The sequence below is a fragment of the Lissotriton vulgaris genome, chromosome 1_1 (genome assembly GCF_964263255.1).
Source record: "Lissotriton vulgaris chromosome 1_1, aLisVul1.2, whole genome shotgun sequence".
NCBI lineage: Eukaryota > Metazoa > Chordata > Amphibia > Caudata > Salamandridae > Lissotriton > Lissotriton vulgaris.
The window spans coordinates 1,928,698,629-1,928,725,745 of record NC_141685.1 but is presented as its reverse complement, the minus strand read 5'-3'; positions in this window follow the sequence as shown (position 1 = coordinate 1,928,725,745).

The following is a 27,117-nucleotide window of genomic DNA, read 5'->3' as shown; positions in this document are numbered from 1 at the left end:
ATCTTCCGGTGAAAGAAGATTGCCAGTGTGTCACTGAGGACTTGGGAAGGTTGGACAGTGTTCTCAGTGGCAGAGGGACAGGTGAATTCACATTCGATGTTGAAAAGCTCCTTGGTGCAGTTGGTGCTCCCCTCAGGTGAGAGATTTTGTTGGGATTCCTGGAGCCATCTGTTGTAGCTGTTAAGGGTGTTAAGGATGGCCCTAAAGAGGTTGCATCTTGTAGGGGGTCTTGTTGGGACACCAGAGTCTTTTCAGTTTCTTGCAGTGATGTTTGAGGGTTCAGAGGTTCGGCGGTGAATCAGTTGGCTTGCTTGGTAGTTCTTCCCCTGGGAGTTTTCTTCAAGGGGGTGATGGCGTCTGCAGTTGAAGTGATCCAGTCAGAGAAATTCTGGATGTTGAGTTTGAGGGAGTCTGTGGCGGGTGGTCTGTTTTCATTCAAGGCGATTCTTCAAAGGGGTTCAGTGACCCTGCCCCAGGTGCGATGGGGAAGGAGGAGTGTCTTGCAGTGGTGTTTAAAGGGCTGTAGATGGTGAAGGGAATGATGTTGTGGTCTGTCAAGGACAGCTTAGTGGTGTAGGAGAACTTGGTGTAGTCGTTGGTGTAGATGATGAGGTCATGACCAACTAAGCAAGGATGATGATGCTCATGTTTTCAAGGAGCGTGGTGGTGTTGGAGTCACCACTGTTTTTGAGGTGGAAGTTGAGGTCTCCCAAGGAGTATGTAGTGGTTGGAATGTAACATGAAAGGAGCAATGAAGTCCGGTTTGGAGTGCCAGAATCTGGTGCGGGGCCTGGCAGTCTGCAGGAAAGAGTTCTTATAATGATGGTTTTGGTGTTGAAGTTGAGGTGTTCCATAATCAGTGTGGTGTTGTCGTCCAGGGCTGAGCAGTCAAGGGGTCTTCGTGGATGATGGCCATGTCTCCACCGTGTCTGTTGGGGTGGCCGCAAAGGATCATATTGTATCCCGGGGGTGTGGCAGTGGCGATGTGATGTGCGGATGAGGGGTGAGCCAGGTTACGGTGATGAACATCCCATCTGTGCTGAGTGTGACTATAGTGTCCAAGACCTCTGTGGTGTGCTTTCCTTGGGACCTGAAGTCCAGTAGAGTGCAGTGGAGCTGTGGTTTCTGAAGGGTTGTTGGAGCCTGACTGGAGGTTGCGTTGGTTCTGACATTGCAGGAGAAGATGCAGTGGGGGTAGGTGAAGGGTCCTTTTGTGTAGCGGGAAGAGGCAGTACAGCAGTGGTTGTCTTGTTGTTTTGATGAAAGGTTCTGGAGATCATTAGTGGATTAGCGATGGCGGGCTGTGAACCCATGGGTCCAGGTGCCAGGCGCAGTCCAGCGGTGGACGGGTGCAGACAGGCTTTCCTTTGGCATGCCATTGGCAATCCTACTGACGGGCAGAGCCCCAAGACACTCTTCAGAGTAACAGTTGCACTATACAAATGCCTTTGTACATTACATTAAGTAGTCCCGGGGAGAAGGGAGGTGCAGGAGAGCGGCACGAAGAACTGGCGCAAGCCAGTTGGCCTGGCAGCGAGAGTCTGGGCAGAACACAGAGGGAGAACCAGAGTAAAAACAAGCAGATACCAAGAGATGGCACAACAATAAATACAAACAAAATTCAGAAAACACTGCAAAATGCATAAAAAACAATAAAAAGTACAACAAAAAAACACAAATACAATACATTTCGAATACAAACATAGGAGAGGCATGAGAGGAGCGACTGGGGCACAAATCAGTGCTCGTCAGGAGCAGAAGGCGGCAGCAAAGTGTCATTCTATGGGGATCTGGGGAGTGGTGACCTTGACAAAGAGGTCTCGGGCTACTCCTTAGTCATTCTGAAGAAAAGTTACAGGTGCACTATTTTCCGTTCAAGAAGTGGCCCTGCTATGGTTTTCTCTGTGTTTTGTGAGAGGTATGCAAAGCTCATGTACTCAGGGAAACCATAAACAATTAGGCCAGGTTAAGGAGTTTCCCATGTTTTTACAGTTAAGAATTTTTGGCATGTAGAAAAATACGAGCGAGTCATCAGGTCTGTATGCTCTGTTTCCCAGCCTCACTAGCCTGGAACAAAAGACACTCCATACCAAGGAAAAGGAAATGGCTGCTAAGGAGAGATATTCGGAGGTCAGTGACGGTATTCGATTCAGGTCTGTCTGAAGAGAGCTTTACTGTTGCTGCTAATGTTAAAAAATTAACTGTGCAAAGCCCCACTATTCTGCACTGCGCTATCCCACTTCACTGTGCTATATACCAGGGGCATCAACATCCGCCTTTGTAGCATTCGGTGGTACAAAGCCATTGCACAGGAAACAGTAAATACAAATCAACCACACTGCAAGGGTAGAGTGACCTACAAGGGATAGGTCACTCTACCCTCCACTCTAAAGACTCTATTCAACTGCAACGCTTCCTAGGGACACTGACCTACTACACTACATCCAAGGGACATTAATCCAATGTAATGTATCCTATGGAGCCTGCGCAGCTACAGTGAATACATTCTATGGGTCCTCAATAAATACAATGCACAGCTTGCCATGGACACTGAGGCAACACTCACATTGCATCTTAGGGAGACATCACCCACTGCCTTGCACATCAGTCTAGGAACACTAATTATTTACACTGGTATATGCATTTGGGGAATTTACTCAGATTGTATTGTAATCTTGTGACACTAATCTACTACTTTGCACTTTATTATTTGGCACCATGGTACCACAGTACTTCACGGGGCCACTATACTCCCACATCACTTTGTCCTCTCGCACAATGGATTTCTTCCTAGGAGCTCCACTCACCGCACTTCAAGGCTGAGCCATAATCCATAACACTGTGCTGTATTCTAGGGAGACATACCTACAAACTGTGCCATAACCAAAGGCACTAAGCCAGCCAGCTCACTTTATCTGGCAAAAAAACAGCCCACTGCTTTCTACAAAGGACATTAACTCACCACACGGCACTGCATTGTTGGAACAATAACCTTCCGTGGAGCACAGCATCGCGCATACACTAATCAATCAGTTTGCAGTACATTATAAGGCGAATAGGAAATCCCATTTCAGTGACTTCTGAGAATGTGTTAAGGCATTTCATGAATATGCTATTTTAGGATCCAACGTTAATTTCTTGATATTACCATTGACTGATATATTGTTGCCTGGTGATCTCAGAGACATTGATATACTGTGGCTAATACGATAATAGGTGGATAATACGTGAACATGACTACTGGGATGGCCTTGACAAATGGCTTAGTACCTTGTAACACGGGGATGGCGGCCGAATGGATGTAACACTTTTCGGGTCCCAGTGGAATGTGAGGATCTGGACAGAAGCACCTCAGAGGAATACATATGCCTGGAAGAAGCGATAAGGAGGTGGGGTAATGACCCCAGGACAGAGGAGACAAATCAACATTCCATATTAAACCATGAACAAACACTTCTCCGCAAACTCAGATGACCTCTCATGATCAGATGTAAATCAGAGATTCCCGCTTGCCCATCCTTTCTGATAGTGGAGGAGCAGAATTCGGTGGAAGGGGGGAATACGCTTCAGCATTTGAAGTGAAAAGATCTTTGAACGCCTTTCCTACACCTCAACCTGAATGACGAACGACTGCGGTGTTTATTTAGTTGCTGATTCCAGGGTAGAAGGTAAGACTTTTCTGGTTGGAGCCAGGGAAGAAACCACGCACTGTGGGAATTAATGAATACACCTAAACCTTCGCTAGACTTTTGTCTTTTGATATTAAAGGTCTCAAAACCTCAATGACTTCCACAAAGGATAGAGGGACAGTGACAGTGTTCCTTGAGTACGCTTGTGGTACGGCTCTGTTGCAGTCACCTCCTTTTAACTTGGAATTTTTTATGTGGGGTACTGTTTACTTTTTAAAAATAACGTGTGAGGGGCTTGGGTGCATTCGCTAATCCTACCTGCCCTCGATTCCTGGTCTTCGTGCCTTGGCCCGATGCGGTGATTCACCGTTCCGTGTAGGGCAGGGTAGAAAGAGGCAGGCACTTCCGGCTGGGGCAGCGCTCTAGTTGTTGGGCGAGCTCGCATTTGAATTCAGCGGACGCACGCAGGGTGCACGCCAAAGGCAAGCCCGTCTGCACCCGTCCTCAGCCGACAGGGGCTCGGGCCAGAACCCCTGCTGGATCTGATTCAGTCATCTGCTACAGCGCTCAGGCACTTCGCACACTCTACTCAATTATGGAGGCGAGGTGTAAGCATAGTATAAATACTGAGATTAACAGTTGGCAATGTAACCACTGCTAGTTTAAGGTGGAGGCATCTGTGGAGGACAGGAAGGTAGGTCCATGAGGAAGCATAGAATTGAGATATATGACCAATTGATGGAGGGACAAGCAGATGTCTTATTTGTCACTGAGACATGGCTAGATACGGAATCCGCACATGATGTTTTGGAGTCACTTCCCGAGGGGTATGGGATTATGAGACTGGACAGATTGTCTGGTAGAGGAGGGGGCATTGCAATTATTTATAAACATCATATTCAGTGCTCCCTCGAACCAGCTGATATTGTTGACAGTGAAGCAGGCCTCTTTACACTCATAAATGCCACTAACTATGTTTTCAAAGGTCTACAGACCTCCGGGACCCCATTCAAGGTTCTCTCTTAGCTTAATCGACTACCTTATGCAACTTGCACTAAGGTACGAAAAATTAGTGGTGTGGGCGATATGAATTTGCACCTTGATGATGCACTCAACTCTGGGGCACAAGAGTTGCGCCAGGAATCAGCAACACTACAACTATTGCTAAAGTCTGAATGCCCTACACATAAGTTGGGACATTTACTTGACCCCATTTTTGCTAATTGGGATGCTTTGGTCGTGGAGGCTCCGCTTCCCGTGCTGTGGTTGAATCACTTTTTGATACAGTTTACGATACAGCTACCGGTACTCAAAGCACAGGAGAAAGTTAAAATTGGTATTAAAAGTAGGAAGTGGGTGGGATTCTCTCAAGGGGCTTTCAACGAGGCCCATCTAAGAGACGGACCACCCTCTGGTCTGGATGCTAACCTGCCTTGTGAAGCCCTAGGGAGGCCTATTACTGATGCCCTTGACTGCACCGCACCCTGGTCATATAAGGTGTCCACAAAAAACGTAAACCAGCTCCCTGGTTTGGTGAAGAACTTAGGACTGCCAAATCAGGGTGTAAGGGCCTAGAGAGATGATGGAGGAAAGTGTTCTCTGTCCACTTGGAAGAGGAATATAAAATCTGTCGTAAGTCCTACCATTCGCTTATTAGAAAGGTGAAGACCGCCTATTTCAAGGAGAGAATCCAAACAGCTGAAAATTGTACCAAAGAACTATTTAAAGTTTTTAAAGACATTTTCTCCCTGACATTTATTGCATCAGCCATTGTTGGATCTGAGGAATCCTGCAATCGGGTTGCTGAGTATTTTGCGGCAAAGGTGGGAAAGATTTATTCCTCCTTTCGTGACTCTGCTCGTGGGAGGGTGGGAGTGGAGGAGGAACCTGTGGATGCCCTAACACTACAGTGTCTCCATGAATTTGCTGTGCCCGTTCCGGACACTCTTAAACAGATAGCCACTAGCATTAAATCTGGGACACCAAGGGATCCAGCTACTCCTAGGGTGCTTAGAGGGAGCATGGACACACTAGAGCCTTTTATCAGATATCTCATCGAGATGTCTTTTAGCTCAGGAATGGTACCTAACAGATGGAAGGAAGCAGTGGTGCTCCCTTTACAAAAGAAGCCCCATATCAGTGCTGAGAAACAAGACAACCTGCGACCCATCTCCCTGCTCCCTTATTTTGCTAAGATAGCAGAGAAGATTCTGAATATACAGCTTACAGCACATATCAGTAAAAACAACCTTCTCCACCCCTCTCAGTCTCGCTTTCATGCCCTTCACTCCACCGAATCGGCTCTGCTGTACTCCACCAAGACCATTTGGAAGCATGTGGATGAAGGACAAACAGCGGCCCATAATTCTGTTAGATCTTAGCGCCGCTTTCGACACTGTTGCCCACCATACCCTGCTGTGGGATCTAAAGAGAGGCAGTGTCATTGGCAGGGCCTTGAAGTGGAAGGAATCTTTTCTGTCCGAGCGTAGCTTTCAAGTTATGCAAGGCGCTTACTACTCCAGGAACATCAAGTTGACGCAGGGGTGTCTCAGGGTTCTACCCTGAGCCCGACCTTGTGCAATCTCTTCATCACTCCCCTGGCTAAAATCTCGGATACATTTGGGATTAATGCCCTGTCCTACGTTGATGACACCCAGCTTGTGGTCTCTTTGACTCAAGCTCGGGTCGACGCAGCCTCCAATTTAATGTCCTGCCTTCTAGAACTGGCTGGGTGAATGGCAAACAATTGTCTGAAGCTGAATGGTACCAAGACCTAGATGCTGGTGATTGGGAAGGCTCTGTCAGTTTGATAATAGGTTTGGTGGCCCCAGACGTTGGGGTCTACCCCTACACTGTGGGAACAAGCGAGGAATCTTGGGGTATGGGTGGATAACAAGCTGTCTTTTGATTACCACACTAGGCGGGTGGCAGGCGCCTGTTTCGGTATCTTACGGTGTTTATGGAAGACCCTTGACACCCTTCTCATGGCATCCAGGAAGATCATGGTGCATGCCTTGGTGACTTCTCCCCTGGATTACTGCAGTCTCCTGTATTTGGGTGCATACGAAGATTGCAGTGTATCCAGAAAGCTGCTGCAAGATTAGTTCTTATGCTACCGAAGAGAGCTTCAGCTAAAAGAGCGCTGGTCTCCCTGCACTGGCTTCCCATCAGGGAGAGAGTAAAGTTTAAGGCCATGTGTGTGAGTCATCGGATTCTACAGAAGAAGGGGCCTTCGTATTTGCACGACCTTCTCACTCCATGTGCACCGACCAGACTGCTTAGATCGAGTTGGAAAGGAAAGGTGCATATCCCCAAAATTATGAGATCCAGGATGGGCGGCCTCTCTTTTCGGTACTTGACGGCCCAGTTGTGGAACACTCTCCCTCAGAGTCTCCAGTTGGAGTGCTCTGAATCCATCTTTTGGAAAGGTGTGAAGACCTATTTGTTTCCTGTTGTCTAATTTAGTCTGTTACCAGGTAACTGTGGATGCTGCTCTCTTTTTTAGTTGTTAGCGCGGGGACACACTGGTTCAGTGTAATCAGACCCTTTATAAATGCAATTATTATTATTTTATTATTTGCTACTGGGAAGGAGGGGTAGAACCCAATCCATAGAGGATATCTATGTACTCCGATTGATACTTGTCTTTTACATATTGGAGGGAGGCAAAGAGCATTTATCCTTAAGATTTGTCCAGCCTCTGACACAGGTTTTTCTTTGCTTAATATTTGGACAGCACGTGATGGTCAGATACGTTTTTGATCGAGTGTCGGTGGATTCACTGGTGTTGCTGTGATCATAGTCCCCAACACTACAGTTGATTTGTATAGGGGGTCTGTATTTCGTCTGGGACACCTCACTGCCCATGATTAGGTATGGATCCCAAGCTGCTTTAACCCTAGGACTACCCCCTCTTCACCCTTTGACTGCCCTAGGGTGAGTGTTATGTGGGATTGCCCACATACACCATGCCCCACACTGCTATCCTTAACCCCCCACACAATCACTGACAGCCCCCTGAATATTCACACATCCACTTTGAATCGATCACCCTAATAAAGTGACTCAGAGATGTCAAATGCTACAAGACCACTTACTCTGCTATCCCTCAATTTCAATGGCATCACACATTTAATTAAAAGAAAGAAATCCATAACAAGCATGATATCACTTTGGTCCAAGAGACATATCTGACTCCAACTGAATGTGATAAATTCAAGAGGGACTGGGTGGGTCAGGTACTTTACACATGCCCTGAAGATCCACAACCCTACTCACAGACCTTACCAATGAGCTAAGGGACTAGAGGAGCGACAATACTTTACACAAACATCTCTCCTATTGGTTGCATCACACTTAGATACTGAGGTGAGGTATGATTTTGCACAACTCCAAATTCAGGACTCTTATCTGATAGTGTGCTTGGGGGAATAAATCGATGTTTTATTCCAGGGTGAGGAGAATATTACCATCATTCAGGAGGATGAGGGTGATGATTGTAGGGGAATGAAATGTGGTTATGGACCTAATTTTTGACAAATCAGGGCATCCAGATCTTGCACATGGGGAAGACTGGAAATGCCTCTGTGACTTGCTCTCTGACTTTGCCTCAGTTGATCGAAGTAGATTAACACACCCAATGAAATGAGGTTGTACTTACACCTCATGTGCTCATGGAACTCGTTGCCGCATTAAATACTTACACATATCTGGAGTTCATTATCTGGTGGCCCCTACGTTTGAGTTAAAACTGCAGCTCCACCACCGGGTCAATGGCTGATGAATATGTCCAGTTATAAAAACCCAGAGGACATGAAGTGGCTACTGTAAATACTTCAAAGTTTTCAGGACAAGAACAGGTATTCTGTGGACTCACCATTGATAATGTGAGGGAGATGGAGTATGTTTCACAGGGGAGATGTTGTGGGAGTCTGCAATAGCCAAGCAAAAAGCAAACGGGAAAAGATGCTCTTTGGAACGTGTGATCAGAAAACCCACACTGGATTACGCATGGCAACCCACACCGGCAAACCTAAGAGCCATTACACAGACGATATAAACAGCCTACACACAACCCAGTCTGAAAATGTACTCCTTCTTTTATGATGCAGACACTACTAGTGGGCAGGAAATGTGGGCGACTTACTGGCCTACCATCAAAGGGGCATGGAGATGACCCTCACAATCCTGGTCATACGCAATCAAAATGCTCATATCCTAGCACAAGCCCAAAAGGTTCTGCAGGGATTCCACACCTCTTAATCCCCCCTATATGAGGTCCCGAAGACCTATTGGCCGAAGGAAGGTTTCTAGACAAATTAATGCTTCTGAGACTACCAGCAGAGCAAACTTCTCTGCTAGATGCTGATCTAACAGAGGAGGAAGTGATGTATGCCATAGATGACACAAAGGCATGAAATACCCCTGGCAAGTCAACAATCCTGCTGAATTTTATAAGATGACCAAAATTCTGGTCACTTCCGTACTATGCCGGGTATTCCAGGTAGCGCTGGCAAAAGACACCTTGCCAATAGACGTTACCAGAGCTAGGATCATTCTTGTACCTGTACCAAACAGAGATCCATTGGAATGCGCTAATTACAGACCCATTTCTTTAATACGCATGATTGCAAAAATTCGAGCAAAGATATTGCAGGCTGCCTAAAAATATGCATTACCACTTTAGTTCACCCCAATCAAGTGGTGATTGTACCAGGGAGAACCTCGAACAACCACATGAGATTCCTTTCCCATATCCTCTGGCAGGTGAGAAACAATGATAATGAGAAGGTACTCCTTGATAGAGTGGAGTAAGGGAACCTTCTCTGCACAATGAAACGGATGGGGTTTGGACAGAAATTCCTGGCCTTGGTACGCAGTATATCAAAATTGGGGAAGGAGATTGTTACATCCCCTTAGTTCCCAGTAAGGTGGGGAACAAGCGAGGGATGGACTTTATTCCCACTGATGTTCCTTCCAGCCTTGCAGCACTGGCGTTGGCTAATAGGCGAGACCAAGAAACAGCAGGCATAAGGACGGTGGCAGAAGATTCTAAGGTTCATCTATATGTGGGTGATATCCTTTTTATCCAACGCCGCAGGGAGAATAGTGGTGTTAATATACCAATTCTCAAACTTTTCGGGCTACCGCGTTAATTGGGTAAAATGGAAGTCCCTCCATCCATACATTCCACCACTCCAGTTTCCTTGGAGAACCTGACTTTAAATGGAAACAACATCTTAAATACTTAGAGGTACTAGTTAACAGAGGTTTGCAAAACATGGTCAGGATAATACCAGCCTCCTAATAAATAAGATGACAGTTGATGTCCTAAGATGGGAACACATAATTTTGTCCCCATGGGGAAAGTTACAGGTAGTGAAGATGAATATAACACCCAGATTTAATTCTATTCTTGGGGTGTGACGTCTGCTGGTTCCCAGGGTTCTCTTGCGCCAAATCGACAAATCCATATGCATGTTTATATGGGGGGTGAAACCCCACCAATACAGCTCGAAACTATATGCTGCCTCCACAGCGGGGGCATAAGTTTGCCGAATATGGAGTCCTACTAGCACATCAATTAGCCCACTCTGTTTACATATTAAAAGAGTGTTGAGAGAAGCCCTCGCAGATTCCTTTGGAAAGACACTCGACAGGGGCAGAAGGTGACCTGACAACATATACGAGATCCTGGAAAGGTTCAGACACTGGGAACCCGATTATACATTCAGTGCATATAACATGGAAAAGGGTACATGTTACTGGTGAGGGGCTCGGTCTCATTACATGCAGGTGCTCCGTTATGGCACAGTGGAGCGATTATGGTGGGGCAATCAGAGGTAAGCTGGGCAACCTGGAAGAGAAGCAACGTTAAATGCTTGTCCGACATGTTCAAGGACAGAGCCATCAAGTCAGTTTGAGACTTACAGGAATAATTTGGCCTACCGCCTGCGCAGGCTGTGAGGTATACCCAATTGTATTGTATTGTATTGTAATTGCATTTATATAGCGCTTACTACCCCTGATGAGGCGTCAAAGTGCTTTTTTGGCGGGTATCACGCTACTCCGGGACCCATAGAGGATTTGTGTTGAATTAGTATAGTGAAACATGCAAGTACATTTTAAGTGGTGGATAAGTTAGTCAATTATTTGGATTTGGAATGATAGCAGAAGGATAGAGGAGGACAAATGTTTGTATTTATTTATCACTTGTTGATGCATTCAGGAAGCCTATAAAGGATTAGTGGTGAATTATTAAGGTGAAACATGAGGTAATTTCAGTGGTGGATATTAGTCTGTTACTTGGAGTGAGAAGGATAGCGGAGGGATAAAAGGTAAAGAAAGATTAGCATTCATATAGCACTTGTTACCGCTGATGGGTGTTGAAGAGCTTTTCTGGCGAGTAGCACGCCACTCCGGAACCCATAAAGTATTACTGTTGAAAATTAGTATAGTATAAATATGAAGTAATTTGAGTAGTAGATATGTTATTCAGTTATTTGGGCAGTATATTAGTATAATTGAATATGGAATTTGAGAAGTGAACATGTTAGGCTGTTAATTTTGATGGAAAAGGATAGTGAAGGGATGAAAGAGTGAACATTTTTTCTTTAGGTCTTAGCAGTAGGAAGATGCTTTTGGATAAGTATAAAGGAGTTTTGGAGGGGAGGAGTCGGAGGGGAGAGTTTAGAAAGGTTTGTTTTAGGGGATCGGTGTAGTAAAAGGGTGTCAGATGATGCAAGGAGGTGTAGCACAGGAGAGAGTCTAGAAAGGGTTATTTTGGCGATCAGAGTAGTGGTATGGGATTTGGGATAAATGAGAGAGTGGATGTAGAGGATATATTGATAGATGTATAGGATGAGAGATTGGGTAGTGCATTGGAAGGAGTAGTAGAAAGAAGTTTGAGATGAGTCAGAAGGTTGGGCTAGAAGATATATTGAGCGAAGAATAGGCTGAGAAATAGGCTAGTGCATTGGAAATGCTAAATTAGAAGAAAGTGATAAATATATAGATCCATAAGTACATTGAAAGTATATAGATAAATAAAGGAAGTAAGTATATTTAGTTTAAATATATTGATAGCGGCACAGGATGAGAAATAGGGTAGTGCATTAGATATGCGTTTTCAGGAGAAAAGTAACAGACACACAGATCCAAGTACATGGAAGGTGCATAGATGCACAATGGAAGTATGTAAATGTAGGCCAAAGATGATTTTTATTTATTGATTAATATTATTATTATTTTTTTTTTATTTTCTCTTAACAACATAATTATTTTACATGTTTGGTAATGTAACACACAAAGATAGTTACATATCTACAGTGAAAACAAATGCTTATATACACAGGGATATGTTGTAAATTTCTGTTTCCGTATGGTGCTTATGTGGGGAAGAGCCAAATCTTGAGTAGTTTTCTGAAGATAATGTGGTTGTCGTGGATCTTATGTTGGGGGGTAAAGAGTTCCATAGTTTGGCAGTGAAGGATGTGCCACCCATAGTTTTTTTCTTGTATGGTGGGATTTTGAGACTATATGCTCCTTTAGAACTATTCCATGTATTGCTTTGTGGGTAATACAAAGCAGCTTGAACGTGGATCTTCTGGCAACCAGTAACCAATAAAGGGCTTTCAAGGCAGGGGAGATGTGATCTCGTGGTTTGATATGCAAGGGTAGTCTGGCAACCGAGTTCTGAATCCGTTGTAGTCTTTTCATGGTCGGTAAAGGTGATCTGTGGTAGAGGCTATTGGCGTAATCGAGTTTGGATAGAACAAGGGAGATGGTAGCTTGGACCTTGTGCTGGAATCCCAAAATAGGGAAAATTTGTCGCTCACTCAGGAGGGAGCCTTATAACCTGACAATCTCCCCACTTCATATAGACATTCATGTTTGGAAGCACTTTTGGGGGTACCATATGGGGAATATATTCCCTGCTTATTGACCATGCCTATTCTTCAGACTAATTTGCATATAGCCAGGTTCTGAGCTGGGATGGGGCAGTGAGATAAATAACGGTGATGGATCAAGCCCTGATCTTTGGACTGGGTAAGAGTGGTCTGCTTAATTCAGACACTCTGTTCATCACCACCCCCTTATCTGTATCGTTTTTGGCCACTATAGGTGTGGCAGGGTATACTCAGACATGAGTCCCTTTCTCACTGCTCCATCAGGATTCAAGCAAGCCGGGCCGAAGAGGCTGAAATGCCAGAAACCGGTCCCCGGTAGCTTGTCTCCTTTCTGGTGAAGAATTGGCTTGGTAGTTTGGTCTGCCCTGTTCCCATGATGCACTGGGCCAGGGACAGACTAATTTGCATATAGCCAGGTTCTGAGCTGGGATGGGGCAGTGAGATAAATAACGGTGATGGATCAAGCCCTGCTCTTTGGACTGGGTAAGAGTGGTCTGCTTAATTCAGACACTCTGTTCATCACCACCCCCTTATCTGTATCGTTTTTGGCCACTATAGGTGTGGCAGGGTATACTCAGACATGAGTCCCTTTCTCACTGCTCCATCAGGATTCAAGCAAGCTGGGCCGAAGAGGCTGAAATGCCAGAAACTGGTCCCCGGTAGCTTGTCTCCTTTCTGGTGAAGAATTGGCTTGGTAGTTTGGTCTGCCCTGTTCCCATGATGCACTGGGCCAGGGACAGACTAATTTGCATATAGCCAGGTTCTGAGCTGGGATGGGGCAGTGAGATAAATAACGGTGATGGATCAAGCCCTGATATTTGGACTGAGTAAGAGTGGTCTGCTTAATTCAGACACTCTGTTCATCACCACCCCCTTATCTGTATCGTTTTTGGCCACTATAGGTGTGGCAGGGTATACTCAGACATGAGTCCCTTTCTCACTGCTCCATCAGGATTCAAGCAAGCCGGGCCGAAGAGGCTGAAATGCCAGAAACCGGTCCCCGGTAGCTTGTCTCCTTTCTGGTGAAGAATTGGCTTGGTAGTTTGGTCTGCCCTGTTCCCATGATGCACTGGGCCAGGGACAGACTAATTTGCATATAGCCAGGTTCTGAGCTGGGATGGGGCAGTGAGATAAATAACGGTGATGGATCAAGCCCTGATCTTTGGACTGGGTAAGAGTGGTCTGCTTAATTCAGACACTCTGTTCATCACCACCCCCTTATCTGTATCGTTTTTGGCCACTATAGGTGTGGCAGGGTATACTCAGACATGAGTCCCTTTCTCACTGCTCCATCAGGATTCAAGCAAGCCGGGCCGAAGAGGCTGAAATGCCAGAAACCGGTCCCCGGTAGCTTGTCTCCTTTCTGGTGAAGAATTGGCTTGGTAGTTTGGTCTGCCCTGTTCCCATGATGCACTGGGCCAGGGACAGACTAATTTGCATATAGCCAGGTTCTGAGCTGGGATGGGGCAGTGAGATAAATAACGGTGATGGATCAAGCCCTGATCTTTGGACTGGGTAAGAGTGGTCTGCTTAATTCAGACACTCTGTTCATCACCACCCCCTTATCTGTATCGTTTTTGGCCACTATAGGTGTGGCAGGGTATACTCAGACATGAGTCCCTTTCTCACTGCTCCATCAGGATTCAAGCAAGCCGGGCCGAAGAGGCTGAAATGCCAGAAACCGGTCCCCGGTAGCTTGTCTCCTTTCTGGTGAAGAATTGGCTTGGTAGTTTGGTCTGCCCTGTTCCCATGATGCACTGGGCCAGGGACAGACTAATTTGCATATAGCCAGGTTCTGAGCTGGGATGGGGCAGTGAGATAAATAACGGTGATGGATCAAGCCCTGCTCTTTGGACTGGGTAAGAGTGGTCTGCTTAATTCAGACACTCTGTTCATCACCACCCCCTTATCTGTATCGTTTTTGGCCACTATAGGTGTGGCAGGGTATACTCAGACATGAGTCCCTTTCTCACTGCTCCATCAGGATTCAAGCAAGCTGGGCCGAAGAGGCTGAAATGCCAGAAACTGGTCCCCGGTAGCTTGTCTCCTTTCTGGTGAAGAATTGGCTTGGTAGTTTGGTCTGCCCTGTTCCCATGATGCACTGGGCCAGGGACAGACTAATTTGCATATAGCCAGGTTCTGAGCTGGGATGGGGCAGTGAGATAAATAACGGTGATGGATCAAGCCCTGATCTTTGGACTGGGTAAGAGTGGTCTGCTTAATTCAGACACTCTGTTCATCACCACCCCCTTATCTGTATCGTTTTTGGCCACTATAGGTGTGGCAGGGTATACTCAGACATGAGTCCCTTTCTCACTGCTCCATCAGGATTCAAGCAAGCCGGGCCGAAGAGGCTGAAATGCCAGAAACCGGTCCCCGGTAGCTTGTCTCCTTTCTGGTGAAGAATTGGCTTGGTAGTTTGGTCTGCCCTGTTCCCATGATGCACTGGGCCAGGGACAGACTAATTTGCATATAGCCAGGTTCTGAGCTGGGATGGGGCAGTGAGATAAATAACGGTGATGGATCAAGCCCTGATCTTTGGACTGGGTAAGAGTGGTCTGCTTAATTCAGACACTCTGTTCATTACCACCCCCTTATCTGTATCGTTTTTGGCCACTATAGGTGTGGCAGGGTATACTCAGACATGAGTCCCTTTCTCACTGCTCCATCAGGATTCAAGCAAGCCGGGCCGAAGAGGCTGAAATGCCAGAAACCGGTCCCCGGTAGCTTGTCTCCTTTCTGGTGAAGAATTGGCTTGGTAGATTGGTCTGCCCTGTTCCCATGATGCACTGGGCCAGGGACAGACTAATTTGCATATAGCCAGGTTCTGAGCTGGGATGGGGCAGTGAGATAAATAACGGTGATGGATCAAGCCCTGATCTTTGGACTGGGTAAGAGTGGTCTGCTTAATTCAGACACTCTGTTCATCACCACCCCCTTATCTGTATCGTTTTTGGCCACTATAGGTGTGGCAGGGTATACTCAGACATGAGTCCCTTTCTCACTGCTCCATCAGGATTCAAGCAAGCCGGGCCGAAGAGGCTGAAATGCCAGAAACCGGTCCCCGGTAGCTTGTCTCCTTTCTGGTGAAGAATTGGCTTGGTAGTTTGGTCTGCCCTGTTCCCATGATGCACTGGGCCAGGGACAGACTAATTTGCATATAGCCAGGTTCTGAGCTGGGATGGGGCAGTGAGATAAATAACGGTGATGGATCAAGCCCTGCTCTTTGGACTGGGTAAGAGTGGTCTGCTTAATTCAGACACTCTGTTCATCACCACCCCCTTATCTGTATCGTTTTTGGCCACTATAGGTGTGGCAGGGTATACTCAGACATGAGTCCCTTTCTCACTGCTCCATCAGGATTCAAGCAAGCCGGGCCGAAGAGGCTGAAATGCCAGAAACCGGTCCCCGGTAGCTTGTCTCCTTTCTGGTGAAGAATTGGCTTGGTAGTTTGGTCTGCCCTGTTCCCATGATGCACTGGGCCAGGGACAGACTAATTTGCATATAGCCAGGTTCTGAGCTGGGATGGGGCAGTGAGATAAATAACGGTGATGGATCAAGCCCTGATCTTTGGACTGGGTAAGAGTGGTCTGCTTAATTCAGACACTCTGTTCATCACCACCCCCTTATCTGTATCGTTTTTGGCCACTATAGGTGTGGCAGGGTATACTCAGACATGAGTCCCTTTCTCACTGCTCCATCAGGATTCAAGCAAGCCGGGCCGAAGAGGCTGAAATGCCAGAAACTGGTCCCCGGTAGCTTGTCTCCTTTCTGGTGAAGAATTGGCTTGGTAGTTTGGTCTGCCCTGTTCCCATGATGCACTGGGCCAGGGACAGACTAATTTGCATATAGCCAGGTTCTGAGCTGGGATGGGGCAGTGAGATAAATAACGGTGATGGATCAAGCCCTGCTCTTTGGACTGGGTAAGAGTGGTCTGCTTAATTCAGACACTCTGTTCATCACCACCCCCTTATCTGTATCGTTTTTGGCCACTATAGTTGTGGCAGGGTATACTCAGACATGAGTCCCTTTCTCACTGCTCCATCAGGATTCAAGCAAGCTGGGCCGAAGAGGCTGAAATGCCAGAAACCAGTCCCCGGTAGCTTGTCTCCTTTCTGGTGAAGAATTGGCTTGGTAGTTTGGTCTGCCCTGTTCCCATGATGCACTGGGCCAGGGACAGACTAATTTGCATATAGCCAGGTTCTGAGCTGGGATGGGGCAGTGAGATAAATAACGGTGATGGATCAAGCCCTGATCTTTGGACTGGGTAAGAGTGGTCTGCTTAATTCAGACACTCTGTTCATCACCACCCCCTTATCTGTATCGTTTTTGGCCACTATAGGTGTGGCAGGGTATACTCAGACATGAGTCCCTTTCTCACTGCTCCATCAGGATTCAAGCAAGCCGGGCCGAAGAGGCTGAAATGCCAGAAACCGGTCCCCGGTAGCTTGTCTCCTTTCTGGTGAAGAATTGGCTTGGTAGTTTGGTCTGCCCTGTTCCCATGATGCACTGGGCCAGGGACAGACTAATTTGCATATAGCCAGGTTCTGAGCTGGGATGGGGCAGTGAGATAAATAACGGTGATGGATCAAGCCCTGATCTTTGGACTGGGTAAGAGTGGTCTGCTTAATTCAGACACTCTGTTCATCACCACCCCCTTATCTGTATCGTTTTTGGCCACTATAGGTGTGGCAGGGTATACTCAGACATGAGTCCCTTTCTCACTGCTCCATCAGGATTCAAGCAAGCCGGGCCGAAGAGGCTGAAATGCCAGAAACCGGTCCCCGGTAGCTTGTCTCCTTTCTGGTGAAGAATTGGCTTGGTAGTTTGGTCTGCCCTGTTCCCATGATGCACTGGGCCAGGGACAGACTAATTTGCATATAGCCAGGTTCTGAGCTGGGATGGGGCAGTGAGATAAATAACGGTGATGGATCAAGCCCTGATCTTTGGACTGGGTAAGAGTGGTCTGCTTAATTCAGACACTCTGTTCATCACCACCCCCTTATCTGTATCGTTTTTGGCCACTATAGGTGTGGCAGGGTATACTCAGACATGAGTCCCTTTCTCACTGCTCCATCAGGATTCAAGCAAGCCGGGCCGAAGAGGCTGAAATGCCAGAAACCGGTCCCCGGTAGCTTGTCTCCTTTCTGGTGAAGAATTGGCTTGGTAGTTTGGTCTGCCCTGTTCCCATGATGCACTGGGCCAGGGACAGACTAATTTGCATATAGCCAGGTTCTGAGCTGGGATGGGGCAGTGAGATAAATAACGGTGATGGATCAAGCCCTGCTCTTTGGACTGGGTAAGAGTGGTCTGCTTAATTCAGACACTCTGTTCATCACCACCCCCTTATCTGTATCGTTTTTGGCCACTATAGGTGTGGCAGGGTATACTCAGACATGAGTCCCTTTCTCACTGCTCCATCAGGATTCAAGCAAGCCGGGCCGAAGAGGCTGAAATGCCAGAAACCGGTCCCCGGTAGCTTGTCTCCTTTCTGGTGAAGAATTGGCTTGGTAGTTTGGTCTGCCCTGTTCCCATGATGCACTGGGCCAGGGACAGACTAATTTGCATATAGCCAGGTTCTGAGCTGGGATGGGGCAGTGAGATAAATAACGGTGATGGATCAAGCCCTGATCTTTGGACTGGGTAAGAGTGGTCTGCTTAATTCAGACACTCTGTTCATCACCACCCCCTTATCTGTATCGTTTTTGGCCACTATAGGTGTGGCAGGGTATACTCAGACATGAGTCCCTTTCTCACTGCTCCATCAGGATTCAAGCAAGCCGGGCCGAAGAGGCTGAAATGCCAGAAACCGGTCCCCGGTAGCTTGTCTCCTTTCTGGTGAAGAATTGGCTTGGTAGTTTGGTCTGCCCTGTTCCCATGATGCACTGGGCCAGGGACAGACTAATTTGCATATAGCCAGGTTCTGAGCTGGGATGGGGCAGTGAGATAAATAACGGTGATGGATCAAGCCCTGCTCTTTGGACTGGGTAAGAGTGGTCTGCTTAATTCAGACACTCTGTTCATCACCACCCCCTTATCTGTATCGTTTTTGGCCACTATAGGTGTGGCAGGGTATACTCAGACATGAGTCCCTTTCTCACTGCTCCATCAGGATTCAAGCAAGCTGGGCCGAAGAGGCTGAAATGCCAGAAACTGGTCCCCGGTAGCTTGTCTCCTTTCTGGTGAAGAATTGGCTTGGTAGTTTGGTCTGCCCTGTTCCCATGATGCACTGGGCCAGGGACAGACTAATTTGCATATAGCCAGGTTCTGAGCTGGGATGGGGCAGTGAGATAAATAACGGTGATGGATCAAGCCCTGATCTTTGGACTGGGTAAGAGTGGTCTGCTTAATTCAGACACTCTGTTCATCACCACCCCCTTATCTGTATCGTTTTTGGCCACTATAGGTGTGGCAGGGTATACTCAGACATGAGTCCCTTTCTCACTGCTCCATCAGGATTCAAGCAAGCCGGGCCGAAGAGGCTGAAATGCCAGAAACCGGTCCCCGGTAGCTTGTCTCCTTTCTGGTGAAGAATTGGCTTGGTAGTTTGGTCTGCCCTGTTCCCATGATGCACTGGGCCAGGGACAGACTAATTTGCATATAGCCAGGTTCTGAGCTGGGATGGGGCAGTGAGATAAATAACGGTGATGGATCAAGCCCTGATCTTTGGACTGGGTAAGAGTGGTCTGCTTAATTCAGACACTCTGTTCATCACCACCCCCTTATCTGTATCGTTTTTGGCCACTATAGGTGTGGCAGGGTATACTCAGACTTGAGTCCCTTTCTCACTGCTCCATCAGGATTCAAGCAAGCCGGGCCGAAGAGGCTGAAATGCCAGAAACCGGTCCCCGGTAGCTTGTCTCCTTTCTGGTGAAGAATTGGCTTGGTAGTTTGGTCTGCCCTGTTCCCATGATGCACTGGGCCAGGGACAGACTAATTTGCATATAGCCAGGTTCTGAGCTGGGATGGGGCAGTGAGATAAATAACGGTGATGGATCAAGCCCTGATCTTTGGACTGGGTAAGAGTGGTCTGCTTAATTCAGACACTCTGTTCATCACCACCCCCTTATCTGTATCGTTTTTGGCCACTATAGGTGTGGCAGGGTATACTCAGACATGAGTCCCTTTCTCACTGCTCCATCAGGATTCAAGCAAGCCGGGCCGAAGAGGCTGAAATGCCAGAAACCGGTCCCCGGTAGCTTGTCTCCTTTCTGGTGAAGAATTGGCTTGGTAGTTTGGTCTGCCCTGTTCCCATGATGCACTGGGCCAGGGACAGACTAATTTGCATATAGCCAGGTTCTGAGCTGGGATGGGGCAGTAAGATAAATAACGGTGATGGATCAAGCCCTGATCTTTGGACTGGGTAAGAGTGGTCTGCTTAATTCAGACACTCTGTTCATCACCACCCCCTTATCTGTATCGTTTTTGGCCACTATAGGTGTGGCAGGGTATACTCAGACATGAGTCCCTTTCTCACTGCTCCATCAGGATTCAAGCAAGCCAGGCCGAAGAGGCTGAAATGCCAGAAACCGGTCCCCGGTAGCTTGTCTCCTTTCTGGTGAAGAATTGGATTGGTAGTTTGGTCTGCCCTGTTCCCATGATGCACTGGGCCAGGGACAGACTAATTTGCATATAGCCAGGTTCTGAGCTGGGATGGGGCAGTGAGATAAATAACGGTGATGGATCAAGCCCTGATCTTTGGACTGGGTAAGAGTGGTCTGCTTAATTCAGACACTCTGTTCATCACCACCCCCTTATCTGTATCGTATTCTTCAGAACCAGCAAGGGGTTTACAAAGGTGGTGGGAAGGCTGACTTGAAACCACGTTTGAAGATGAAGATTGAGAGGACTTGATGACTTACCTTGACAAAGATTTGAGGGAAGCAAGATTTAAATTCAGTCACTTTAAAATTCTCCACACATGGTACTGGACTCTGGTGAAGCATCACATGGCAAAACTAAGTCAGATAAAATTCTGCTGGCGGTGCACCAGAGAGAGGAATAATTGTAAGCATAATTCGGGAATGTGCACACTGGCGGCAGATATGGGCCACCCCTGAGACAGAACTGGGAGAACCACTGTCATTTATGTTGAGAATGGCCCTTCTCCATGATTTTTTGGGATTGCTCACATTAACATCCCATGTGAAACAATGGTTATCGCCAGCATGAGCAATGGCTAAAGTAGTCATGTTAAGACTCTGGAAGACACAAAATGCCTCATCCCAAAAACATTGATTAGAAGGCATGTATGAAATTGCAGTCTTTAAAAGTGTAATTCATCAACAATGATAATTGACAAAAATTTGAAAAGATTTGGCGCATCTTCTTGTCTTGCTGATCTGTTTAGGAGGAGGAGGGATTGCGAACTGGGATTGTGAAAGCAAGAGGGACAACAGATTTGGATTAAACTGAGTGGGAAGGGGCGGGAGGGGTGAGGGACACCAGGGAAATGGGGACAGACAATTCCTTGGTTATGGTATTAGACAATACCGATGTGTTAACTAAGTATATTATCATCTTAAGATGTACTGCTATGACCTTGTTTTTGAAACGCAATAAATAATTGTTATTAAAAAAATGCCATACTTATGGCTTTATGATAATACCGAGATGCCCAGTTCCAGAAATCTTTGTCTCTCACTCAGTAGCGGTCGGTGGTGGGAGTAGCTGCCATGGGGAGGGCGAGGGGCAGGGTGGGGAGTAGTAATCTATGGATTACGGAGGAATACAGGTAAATAAACATATACATAAATAAAACAAATTTCCTTCCATGCACTGCATCGCATTTGGGGAAGCAGTGCACACAACAAAATTAGTTTTAATTATTTATATGTTTACATACCTGTAATCCTCCATAATCCATAGATTATTAACCCCACTCTGCCCCTTCCCACATCACCGCATGGCAGCTACTCCCACCACTGACCGCTACTGCTCTCACTTATGGCAATGTTTTATGTATCATTTCATTCTGAATGTCGTTAGAATCAAATTGATATCTTGCCCATTGTCTAGTGTCTGTATATTTTAATTTGGCAGAAACCCAACTTTCTGCATTGTTGCGATATTTCTCTACCTTTATATTTGGTAAATTGTGCACCCTTGCCACAATTTACATATTAGAAAATTTAAATTATTCTTCCTGAATTAATATTTTTTTCCTTATTTGAGTCCATTGAACAAGGCTCACATTAAGGAATTATTTTCCTATTTTGCCCATATCATATTGACTCCAATCGTTTATCAATCTTCCTCTAAATTGGTACAAGCATTGCCTAATGGTTTTTTGGCATGTTTATGTGGAAGTATCTGCTTGTCTGTATTTATTGAGTTTACAAGTTTTTCAACGTACAGTATCTCAGTAACTTTGGATTATTGAGTTCCTTTTTTGGAAATAGCAGACCTATAGGTTTATTAACACGGATCTGGATAAACAAATAATTCTCATAATAGCTTGTTTTTATGAATCTAGTCTCATATACACAATTGATTGCCAGGTAATAATTCTGGAAGTCTCGGAATGTTAATTCACCCTATCAAATGGTTGGATTTAAATTCTCAATTATTATTTTAGGCTGTTTTTGATTCCATAAAAAAGGAGCAAACTAAGCTCTCTGCTTTTCGAAAAAACATTTCATGTAAAGTGCATGGCAGAGCAAAGAATAGAAATAAAAAAAATAAGTGCTATATTGTCTTTTAGCAACGATGTGCTTGGTATAACTGTAATTGAAAGTAGATTTCAACTTTCTATTAAACTTTCCATGTTGTTAACAAAGGGACATAATTCAGCCTTGTAACGTTCCTAGTAATTTTTGGAAATCTATTTACCCAATTGTCCTTTAGGGATTTCATTATAGTTAGTTTGTAACTGACTAGGCAAGTCTATTTTCCTCGCATGAAACATTGGTATCTTGGTTTGGATAGATAAATGAATGAAGGTCCATTTAAATCGCATGCCTGTTCAATAGTCCCTTAGCCAAGTGAATTTATTTTATGGCCTCCTAGCTCTTTGAATTCTGCAACTATACTTAATGCAAGATGTGTATTATTTTGTTTGCTTTGTAGCATAAACAACATTTCATGTGCATTTAGTTTGACTCTAAGTGGGAAGGATATATTGTTAAAAGATTTTACTTTCTGCTAAATGCTGTGGGCAATCATTCAATAAACATCTCAAGAATAATTGATGAAATCTGAGTGCCCTGACATGTCCCTCAAGTGAAGATTTAATCAATTACACATTCTTTGTTGATAATTAAGATTGCCGTAGAATCCTTGATTAGTGAAGTGATCAGTCTTGTCATCAGGGAAAGGAACCCTATATTTTTTAGTACTTCAAGCTGGAATTCCCAACTGGCAAGATTGAAAACTTTTTCTTTGTCCTCCTGATTAATGCTTCTATTTGTGTAGTTAACATTTTGTAACCAATATTCAGTAATGTGATGGGTCAGAATGAATTGAAATCTAGGCAGTTCTTTAATTTTTTCAAAAACTATATCCATACTTGTCTGTGGAAAGAATCAGGAATCTTGCTACCTGCCAAATGATATCTAATCAGTTGGGTAAGCATTTATTGAGTTCTTTAATAAAGGATAATACAATTCTGTTGGAAACTGCCCTCCCCAACTGTTTTGAGATTTGGCAAACTGCTCATAGAAGTCTCTACTAACCCTTCTGTATTTAGAACTGTTAATGTTTGTAATTCTTCACTGATGACTGGTGGATTCTTACATTTCTATAGATATGCTTGGATTTTTATCATTGGAATTACAGCTGGAGACTGACATATATTTTTGAAGTTTGTAGAAAAATCTGGCCTACTTCCCCATGGTCATTGGTGATTGAGCGGAGGTAGATCCGGAAGGGTTTGGGAGCAGGTGGGAGATCTAAGTTAATTTCCTAGGGCAGTGATTTCGTCAGAGAAAAAGGAGGCGAATTCCTCGATGATATTAGGGATTTAGGGGTTTCTTTAGAGGTTTTAGCTAGTTTGTTGTATTGGTGTTTGATCATTTGGAAGAGCTTGCGAGGTCTGTTCTTGGCGTTCCCCAGTTCTGATCTGAAGAATTCTTTTTTTGAGTTTAGGATTTCCTATTATAGGCATTGCTGGTATGGCAGAGAAGTGTTAAATGTGTGGCTGAGGGGTGTTGTCTCCAGGGTCTTCCTGCCTGACGGAGGGATCTCCTCTCATTGTTGAGGGACGCATTGAACTAGGGGTTTCTGTCTTTGATTTGGGTTCTTTTTAGTTTTATTGGAGCAAGAACATCAAGAATGTTATATATAGTCTCAGAATAATGTTCATTGAGGTTGTTGACCGTAGTGATATGAGGGGTGGGGGGGTCACACTTGCCGCAAGGAGCCAGTTCCCCGTGATCAAGGTTCTTGGTGTCTCTAAACCAATGTTTCAGAGTCACAGGTTGCGGTGCCCATGTCATGTGAGTGCCAGGTAATAGGAAAGTGATAATTTGGTGGTCAGACCAGTCGCATGGGTTTATAGAGATAAGCTTGACTGCTGACTCCTTAGCGAGGATCCAGCCAAGACTGGTGCCTTTCGAGTGTCTTGGGAGTGAGCAGGTTTGGGTAAGGGCTTGGTCAGCCAGGAGGTCTTTGATGGTGTTGACCTGCGGCTCTTTGAGATCATTCCAGTGCAGATTGAATTCACCAAGGAAAATGTCTATCGAATTGGGGGAAGATTTGGCTCTGGTGATTTCCATGAGATGGTCTGTGAAGGTGTCATTTATGCCTGGGGGGTGGTAAAAGATATGCAGTTACATAATTGGGTGGCGTTGCTGCATTTGGAAAGTGCAAGGTATTCGCAGGAGTCTGTGAAAATTGCCAGAAGTTCAGTGACAAGGAGGTTATAGCGGTAGATGCAGGCAATGCCTTCCCCTTCTTTTTTGGATTGCCTGTCCAGCCTTGGAATGTTATAGCTGGGAGGGACTAAAAAGTCCAGGCAGGGAGATGAGGATTCATTGAGCCACGATTCAGTCAGGATTGATAAATCAAGTTTTTGGCTCAGGATGGGATCGGCAGCATCAGCGGCATGCTTAGCTGCTGAGCAGCAGTTAACTAGGAGGCCAGACAGAGGGGGGTTGTAGAATGTGTTGTGAGATGGGGCTAACAATGGTACTAGCTCTAGGTTGCTATCAACCACTCCTCTGTTGCGGAGGGTAGTAGACCTGTTGTGGTTGATTGCAACCGTGCGAATAGCATGTTTATCACTCACGTCTAGTAGACTTGGGGTTACAGGGGCAGTATTTTAAGTAACAAGAATGGCTTGAATTTCCTCTTCTGTGCGGTTTAGTGGACTTGGGGTCACAGGGGCACATTTGTAAGTAAGGAGGAGGGCTAGATTTTTCCCCTTTGAGAGGTGGTAGGGCTGCTTGCAAGGACGAAGGTGTCTCAAGGATAGAGGTAACTGGTGATGGGAGTGCTTGGTGACAGGGAGGGAGTAGAGTTCAGCGGAGCTTGAAATTCGAGAAGGAGAGTTTGGTGAGGTGAAGGAGGTTCTTTAGTTCCAGAATGGAGTTATGGATGCTCTGATTTAGTGTGGCTGCTCTGTAGTGCAGTGTTTCAATATCCATGTAAGACAGAGGTCTTCAAACTTTTTGATGCCAGGACCCCCTTGTAAAACCTTTTTAGGCGTAAGGACCCCCTTCTGACAAAAGATTTTAGAAACTGGTACTCCTCATCAACAACTATCTACAACCATAAATGCGCCTGTTAGACCTCACCACATCCATCCATCCATCCATCATTCATCCATCATTCATCCACCCACACTTCCACACATCCATCCTTCACCCATCCACCCTTTCATCCTTCCTTCCATCCATACATCCATCATCCATCCATCCTTTCAGCCTTCCATCCATGCATCCATCCTTTACCTATCCACCCGTCCATCCATCCACCCATTATTCATCCACCCGCCTTTTCACACATCCATCATTCATCCATGCAACCTTTTATCCATCCATACATCCATCCACCCTTTCATCCTTCCATCCATACATCCATCCTTTACCTATCCACGCATCCATCCATCCATCCACCCACCTTTTCACACATCCATCCATCATTCATCCATCCACCCTTTTATCCATCCTTCATCCATCCACCCTTTTATCCATCCTTCATCCATCCACCCTTTCATCTTTCCATCCATACATCATTCATCCATCCTTTCATTATTCCATCCATACAACCATCCCCCCTTTCATCCATACATCCATCCTTCATCCATCCACCCTTTCATCCATCCATCCTCCATCCACCTTTTCACACATCCATCCATCCATCCTTCATCCATCCATCCACCCTTTCATCTTTACATCCATCCACTCATCTTTACATCCATCCACTCATCTTTACATCCATCCACTCATCTTTACATCCATCCACTCATCTTTACATCCATCCACTCATCTTTACATCCATCCACTCATCTTTACATCCATCCACTCATCGTTCATTCATCCATCCACTCATCATTCATCCATCCACTCATCATTCATCCACCCACCTTTTCACACATCCATCCTTTCATCCTTACATCCATCCTTCATCCATCTATACATCCATCTACCCTTCCATCCTTCATCCATCCATCCTTCATCCATCCACCCTTTCATCCATCCACCCTTTCATCCATCCACCCTTTCATCCATCCACCCTTTCATTCATCTATCCTCAATCCACCTTTTCACACATCATCCATCCATCCACCCTTTCATCTTTACATCCATCCACTCATCATTCATCCACCCACCTTTTCACACATCCATCCATCCTTTCATCCTTCCATCCATCCTTTCATCCTTCCATCCATCCTTTCATCCTTTCATCCTTTCATCCTTCCATCCATCCTTTCATCCTTCCATCCATCCTTACATCCTTCCATCCATCATCCCATCCATACATCCATCCACCCTTTCATCCTTCAATCCGTACATTCATCCATCCACCCACCATTCATCCCCCACCTTTTCACACATCCATGCAACCTTTTATCCATCCATCCTTCATCCATCCACCCTTTCATCCATCCATTTATCCATCCATTCATCCTCCACCCACCCACCTTTTCACACATCTATCCATATATATATATGTATATATATATATACATACATACATACATACATACATACATACATACATACATACACACACATGTACACACACACACATGTATGCATGTGAACAACCCGAATGACAGTGCGGGCAGCTAATGTATTTAACACTTTTTTATGCACAAAATGCATCTTCCTGTCTAAAGCTACAAACATCATCAAATGCCAGTTTTGAATTCCGAACACAATTTCTGAAATTTCGCATAATTGTGCAAAGGAAGTTAAGCAGACTTTGAACACCCCCAGTTATAATGCGGAGAGGCTTGCAAAAGGACCACACATGTTTCACTCACCCCTTTTGCAGGTAATGTCATGCAACAGACAATCCAAAGGATGATCGAAAGGTTTTCTCCATGTCTGTTTGTTTCAAACGAGTGTTGTCATTCTCACACAGAAATCCCAATTATCATGCGGGCGGGGTGGGGGGGGAGGGGGCAAAAAATC